The sequence below is a fragment of the Etheostoma spectabile genome, chromosome 23 (genome assembly GCF_008692095.1).
Source record: "Etheostoma spectabile isolate EspeVRDwgs_2016 chromosome 23, UIUC_Espe_1.0, whole genome shotgun sequence".
Classification (NCBI taxonomy): Eukaryota; Metazoa; Chordata; class Actinopteri; order Perciformes; family Percidae; genus Etheostoma; species Etheostoma spectabile.
Genome location: NC_045755.1, coordinates 6,819,446 through 6,826,463, shown reverse-complemented (window position 1 = coordinate 6,826,463; position 7,018 = coordinate 6,819,446). Strand labels below are relative to the sequence as shown.

The window sequence follows — 7,018 nt, the reverse complement described above, 5'->3', positions numbered from 1 at the left end:
CATGTCTGGATTGTTCATTTTTGTAGGTAATAAAGTATAAGACTTCCATCATTATTATCCGCACTCTCCTCCCAGTGTGTATCTATGAGGGGGAACACCGTGTTCTCTCCGGTTCTGACGGGTTTTCTGCTCGCAGAACGGCGGCTCATCCTTCTGACCAATAGGAAGGAGGAAAGAACGAGCGGCTGGCGTGGGGGGGGGGGGGGGGGGGGGGGGGATCACTCGCGTTCAGAAAACCGAAACCAGATGTACTCTCAGTCAAAGAAAAATGACCAAACCTAAATGCTGATGTGGAGCAGGAAAAAATACAATGAATTTAAAAAGTGATATATATTAACATTATTTAAACATCTTAAACACTTGTAGATACTAAAAGCGTAATTGAAACAATAAATAAAATGACAGCTTAAAATGAAAGCGTAATTGGTGTTATCTTCCATAACAAACAATTGTTGACATTGCAGAACATTTTCATATCGATGTATCTGTCTATATCTACTTATTTTGTATATCTATCTTTAAACATATGTTTTTTTATAAGCCACATATTACTGCTGTTTGAATATGATTTCATTCATCAGACACCACTGATTACCTGGTGAAAAATAAGCTATTTCATTGAAAAGTATATGTTGTTATACATGTTATATATTATTATACTGTATATAATTGTTACATGTAACATGTTAAAACTGGTCAGAGTTAGGCTGCCAATAATTGTACTGGTATCTAATTTATGATTTTAATTACACATACAGTACAATTTAACTATTTCCCAACCAATTTCCTCTGTTCCAGAAAAAGAGCAGTGCCACTGTGGAAAGAACAACATAAAAAGTTGAGTTTACCAGTGAAAATAACCAGTTTGACATCAACAAGCTGATTAGTACATAGGTCATGTATAGTGACAAACATACTTTTGTATCTCTTGCAATGATTCGTTGCTTCATTATGACAAAGTCCACGATGAAACATGTTGAAGACCTGTGCTCTTTTGAATGCATCCAGCCGATGGCGCACTCTGACTACAGCTGCTGGTGTTCGGAAAAACCCGTCAGAGTGAGACCTCTTTGTTTTCTCTAATCTCCGGTCGTGCCTACACCCGTACTGACGTTCCCCGCGAATTTTTATCCACGCCGCTCCTCCAAATCCACTCATTTTCCACACGTAGCTGACATGCGGCATTTGCTGAGAGATGGGCAATAGAAAATGGTGTTTTTCCTCGGGATGTGGATTTGTACACGTTTTGGTCTTTTGAACCGAGTGGGTTTGATAGCGGGACAACTTCCCTGCACGACGCAGGGACAGACAACAATAGATTATAAAACAATCTGCTGCAGTTCAGCTGCAAGGTGAACGACTGGATGATGAGGTGGAATTTTTGCATTTTCTTTCCACATCCAACAAAATCCCGGTAATATTTATTTGGAGCTTATTGCGACTTTTTTTTTGTTAATCTACTTAAACTCGTGTGCTTCAATACGCCAACAACATACTCTAATTACGATTGTTTTTACACTTAAAAACATTTTTTTTCACTTTGTTAAAATTGGTAGCCATATGATGTGTTTACGTTAAGCGTAGTGGAATGGTTTTGATGTTTAGAGACTAATATAGCGCCGATCATAAATTGTGTTTTTCGTTAGGCTCATTCATGTTATGCTGACTACATTTTAATTTCATTATTTAAAAAACAACATTTATACCACATGGATTTTTTTGTAGTGTGGTAAAGCGACGCATGTCGGCTGCGTGCCGCTCAGAAAATCCACAGGCAGGCAGGATGGCCCCGCCGTCCTGCCTGCCATATGCCTTTTCCACCGAGGTCATCCGAGGAGAGCAGCGGGTGCAGGAAATATAGGAAAGGTACAGGAGGTGTTTTTTTTTCCTTTTCTGTCTTTGGGTGGGGTTTTTGCCTCGCTTTATTGCGGCCACGTTTTTGCGCGCACGCCATTTTTGCCGTGCGCTTTTACGCACAGCGACACCGACTGAACGGAGGAGTGATGAAGACAAAAGAAAAGGCAAAGAGCACCGGGGGCCAAGCGCTGGTTGAGGTAGTAGTTTGTGCTGTTGGTCGGGTTGTCATATTACCCCTATGTGGAGATGACTGCGCAATCTACTGCCTTGCTGGCGCTGGTGACTTGCGTCAGAGGAGTCGAACGGATCCAACTGAATGACTGAGCTCACGGTGTAGTTGGTAAACAGAATACGTTAAACCGAGATGGATATACCTTCAAAATAATTACCTCTCCAGTGTTGTGCGTATATTATCAGAAGGTGTGAACTTGGTCAGATATGTTTGAATGGAACCCGTGTAAAGCTAAAATATGTGCTACTACATAAAATAAAGTGATTTCAATGGCATGTATCACGTGCGGTTGTGTTTCTTTTCTCCAATTCATAATTTACTAGCCAACGAAAGTCAGGATGTGTATCCAGAAGTCAAAGAAACTGAATTGAGTTCTTATCTAGATCGTTTTTTTGAATTTATCGTCTTAACATGTAAATGCTATCCAATGCACTGGTATTCACCTTTGGGCTAGTATAAAATATATGATATAGGGACTGTACGAAAATTACTTATTTTTATTCAGTATTTTAGGCGGTTGGTAAGTGATTGACCCCTTGGAGAGCTCACAGCTTTACTTTATAATGCATCTTAACAGAAAGCAGCAAACTGTGTGAAAGAAAAAACGAAGTGAGTCCAATAAAGTGACAGTGACAGCGCTTCAAAATAAAAAAATAATGGTGAGAATATTATGTAAAAAAAGATGCATTATTATTGCATGTGTCATAATTTTGTCAATTGCTTATCCCATTGGGTTAGGGTTAGTTAGTTGATTACTTCATTAACATACACCGTCTTAAAGTGCACTTTTAGGGCAAACAATAGTGTTTATATTACTAAGATAATGCGGGTGGGTGTAGCAAGTTTTCCAAAAATAATGTTCAGCCTCCCTTCTCATGCCAGTCATTGTCACTTAGGAGGGACATGGTTTCATTTATAGTCACTCCTGAAATGTTATTAACCTTTTAGGTGGCCTTAGTAGTAAATAAACCTACTGATTTTATTTGTACCAGTTAGTAGTAATGGGGAGATTTGGTTGTTTCTTTTTGCATTTCTTTCATGCTTATTGCAGATTTATACAGAAAATCAATTTGGGTTAATGGCTTTTACCCAGTTTTACGTCATTATTTAGAATTGCGTCAGTATTATTGTGCACATTTAGTAGGTCCACATAATACTGTATACATCGACTCTCGGTATGTCTTGCACAATTATTTGGTGGTTTTAGTGAGAACTCTGTAGTTCCTTTAATTAATCCCTCTGCTGTCTGCTCACAAAGTGTAACTAGTCTTTTGGATGCCCGTTGACCCTGTCTGTTAGTTTCCCCCCCAGTGAGAACTGAGGGAATAGAAATAGCTACAATTTTGATTAGCTCCCCCCTACCCCCCATACCCCCTTTGAGTTTAATGCTACTATGTTATTTTGATTTCCATTATTTAGTATGTGTAGCAGTGGAAGTAACAGTCAGGATGTGCAACATTGCAGATGCCGGCTGCTGAAAAACACCATAGAAGATGATGATAGTCAGGTAGTCAGCCTCGGATTGGACAACACACACCCCACAACACAACATTTTGAGAGTCAAGATGGCCTGACAGTAAAACTATACCTTTTCTCATACCAAAATATAAATGAATAACCAATAAGTTGTGGATTTATCATTCTGGATTTATTATGCAAAGTCTGTGAAAAGACACTGCAGTCCCAAGCTACATTACAAAAGCTTCTGGAAGGTCTGGGATCATCACTAGGATCACGCAGAAGCCCTCGCTGGCAAGGTCCAGATGTTGGCTTTCATAGTAAACAATCAGATCAATGCTAGCTTGAATTGTTCAAGAGACATTTGACACAAAATGCATGATTGGATGTCTTATACGACATAGTCGGCCCCCGGGGGTTAATGACACAAACTACTTCTACTTTAACACTTATTTATTTTTTGTTTTCAGTTCTGGAAAAGAAACACTGAAGGCAAACATTGCTTTTTTCCCCTCCAAAGTCAGAGTTGCACAAGGAAACATTAAAAATATTTCTTTTCAACTTTATAAGTTATATTTTTGTTATACAAAATGTACATTTCACATTCACAAACGGAGAAGTTGAGGGTAGCATAATGGTCACTTAAAAATGGTTCCCCACTGGACTTCAGTCTTCCTCTGCTACAGAAAAAAACACCCAGGTGCTCTTCTCATTTCCCCATTACAAACCTTATAGTCTAAAGGTAGAAAAAACAACAGCATTGACTACTTTTACAATACAGCAACTTCAAAAAAGGGAAACCTACAGTTGGGCTGAAGGGACAAGGTAAACTTTCAAGAGCTTCCTCTCTCATATATTTACAAATGTAGTGGAACTAATGAACCACCCTGGAGGACTCCCTACCTTAAGAAAATCACTTTTAACAGCTTGTCCACTTCAACTACACATGATAATTGAACCTGAGTTGATGTGCAGCAGTTGGGTGGTACGGTAAGATGACAAAAATAAATTATATATTCATTCTTTGACATTCATCTAAGAGAAAAAGGCTTAATGATGGGTATAAGGATGAACATTCAACACATATTCTGATGCCTCCCATTCAGACATTGTCTTAACATGTTTACAGTTCAAAACATTCACTCTCTATGTCGGATTAAGTCTGGATGTTTGGAACCGCTCTGTTGAACTGGGACGCATGCTAAGACAATGCTTAGGTTGCGTCAGGACAGATTTGACTCAACAAAGAAAAAAGATGAATAGCTATTTGTTAAATTACAATAAAAAAACTTGGTAACTGTCAAATATCTTATATGATGGAATTACAGATGCACAGCAAATTATTATATTACAATACAGAATAAAAAAAAATAATCATGGAATGTACAGGAGGAAAAGTGAACTATATGAACTTCCTGCTAATGTCAATGACTGCTGCTTGGAGGAATGTCGATAACTGTCAACTGCAAAAAAGTCAAAGCTAAGATGATAAATAGCACATGCTACACAATGGCACATATCATGTGATGTAAAACAAAAGTTCGACATTTCAGGAAATGTGCTTTGCCAGAAAGTAAGGTAGTCTCTGTCTCAAAATTTCAAACTATTCCTTTAACAATGACTTCCTCCTCCTGGCACTGCACAACTTCCAAATTAATTTCTTTGGGTTCAGTCAGTCAAAATCGCCTTATGAAATAAAGAGACATTTACAGTCAGGCCTAAAATTAACGATCACAACTCCAAAACTCTACATATCCACTATTATGTAAAAGAAAAATCATAAAGCTAAACTATCACTGTTTATTTTGTCAGTCAAGAACACAAAACATGCAGTTGGTTTTAATTGTACGTGGTCAATTATTTGTTTTCTCAGCCTGGGATCAAATCTTTAAAAAATGAGGAGCTTTTTTTTAATTGATTCTCTGAAGTTTCTACTTCCCCTTCTTATCCGCTGCATCTCAACCTAGTGTGGCTGGCCGAGGAGTGGAGCCTGTATGAATGCAGAATAATAATGTAGGGATGAAAAAAAAATCATGCACATCCGTTTCTGAGGTTGTGACACTGTTTTCAGACAAGCAGAACTCTATGATCGCTTTTCTATCTCAAGTCCAAGTGCAAAAAAAAAATGTGGTCGTGTGTCTTGCCATTAGCATTAGCGTTTAATTCCCTTCCTTCACAATCAATCATACCCTTAGCTCTTATGCTAAATGTTCAGGATGCTAACAACTCTAACGGAACCACAACCTTAGAAATAATGCATGGTGTTTGCACATTCACAAACTAACTAACCACTTTGATACATTACAGAAATACAAATTCAATCAATATACTAAATAGCAGTGTAAACCATTGCACCGTTGCTCATATTCCCGGGCGTACAATATGCTACTGCATGCAATGAACCACAGTAAATTACTACATCCAAACTCAGTATAGTGTTACTCCCAAACTTGTCCCTCAAAAGACAAATGCATCCAAAGCTTATGAAACATGCAAAACATGTTAAAGCAAAAGAAAACTTTCAGTTTCTTTGTGTCAAACATTTGTTCAGATTGACTTTGATTGTATAGAATGCTTTTGGCTTTTTTTTTTTTTTTAATTAGAATTATAATTTGAATTCAATCCTCCCTGCTACAGGGAATATTTGCATCTTCATCATTTCATACATCACAGCTACTTGGCTAAATAATGGGGTTTAAAGTGCGATTAGAAGTCATAATCTAATGTTTAGAAGTTTTCATTTCTTTTTCTGTTAAAACTGAGGCATTTAGCATAGTGGCAAATGGATTTCTTGAAAAACTAAATATCCACACAATATTGACTTAAAAAAAGAATTATTTGACATTTTGGGAAACAAGCATATTCCCTTTCTTGCTGAGAGTTACATAAGAACATTGATACCACCCTCACTTTTGTACACTAAATAAGAAGCTAGCTACAGCTAAGCGACCGTTAGCTTAGCAGCTTAAATACAGGAAGCAGCAAGAAACGTTAGCCCGGCTCTGTGCAAAGGCGCCTACCAGGACCTGGAAAGTTCACAAGTGACCATGTGTTGTGCAAATAACCCTTAGCTAGCTATTTCCCCCTGCTACCAGTCTTTAGATAAGCTAAGTGTCGCCTGACGCACAGAAATGAGAGTAGTATCAATGTTCTCATCTAACTCAAAAAAAGCTAATTTACAAGTTTATTTCCCTAAATGTTGACGCATGAAGATATCACATTTGCAAAACAACCAGCCAAGTTAAAACATCATCACCACTAGAGTCCAACCGATATTATCGGCCGATATTAGGCATTTCCCGATCTATCGGTATCGGCGTTTATAATGGCCAATAAAAAAAAAAGAATTCCAAAAAAAAAATCATCACAATCATTTATAATGACAAATAAATGATTCTAATAAATGAATATATATAAAAAATACAAAACAAACGGTCAACCATGTTATGAGTGTTGCCGTTGCATAGTTTG

General features: G+C 37.7%; 1 long non-coding RNA gene across 1 annotated transcript; it reads left to right on the top strand.

Annotated features, from left to right (window-relative positions):
* Positions 1 to 1,079: 1,079 nt before the first annotated feature.
* LOC116673056 (uncharacterized) lies at positions 1,080 to 2,683 on the top strand. Its single transcript, XR_004327724.1, has 2 exons — positions 1,080 to 1,414; positions 1,726 to 2,683. It is a non-coding gene; the product is annotated as an uncharacterized LOC116673056 (long non-coding RNA).
* Positions 2,684 to 7,018: the final 4,335 nt, after the last annotated feature.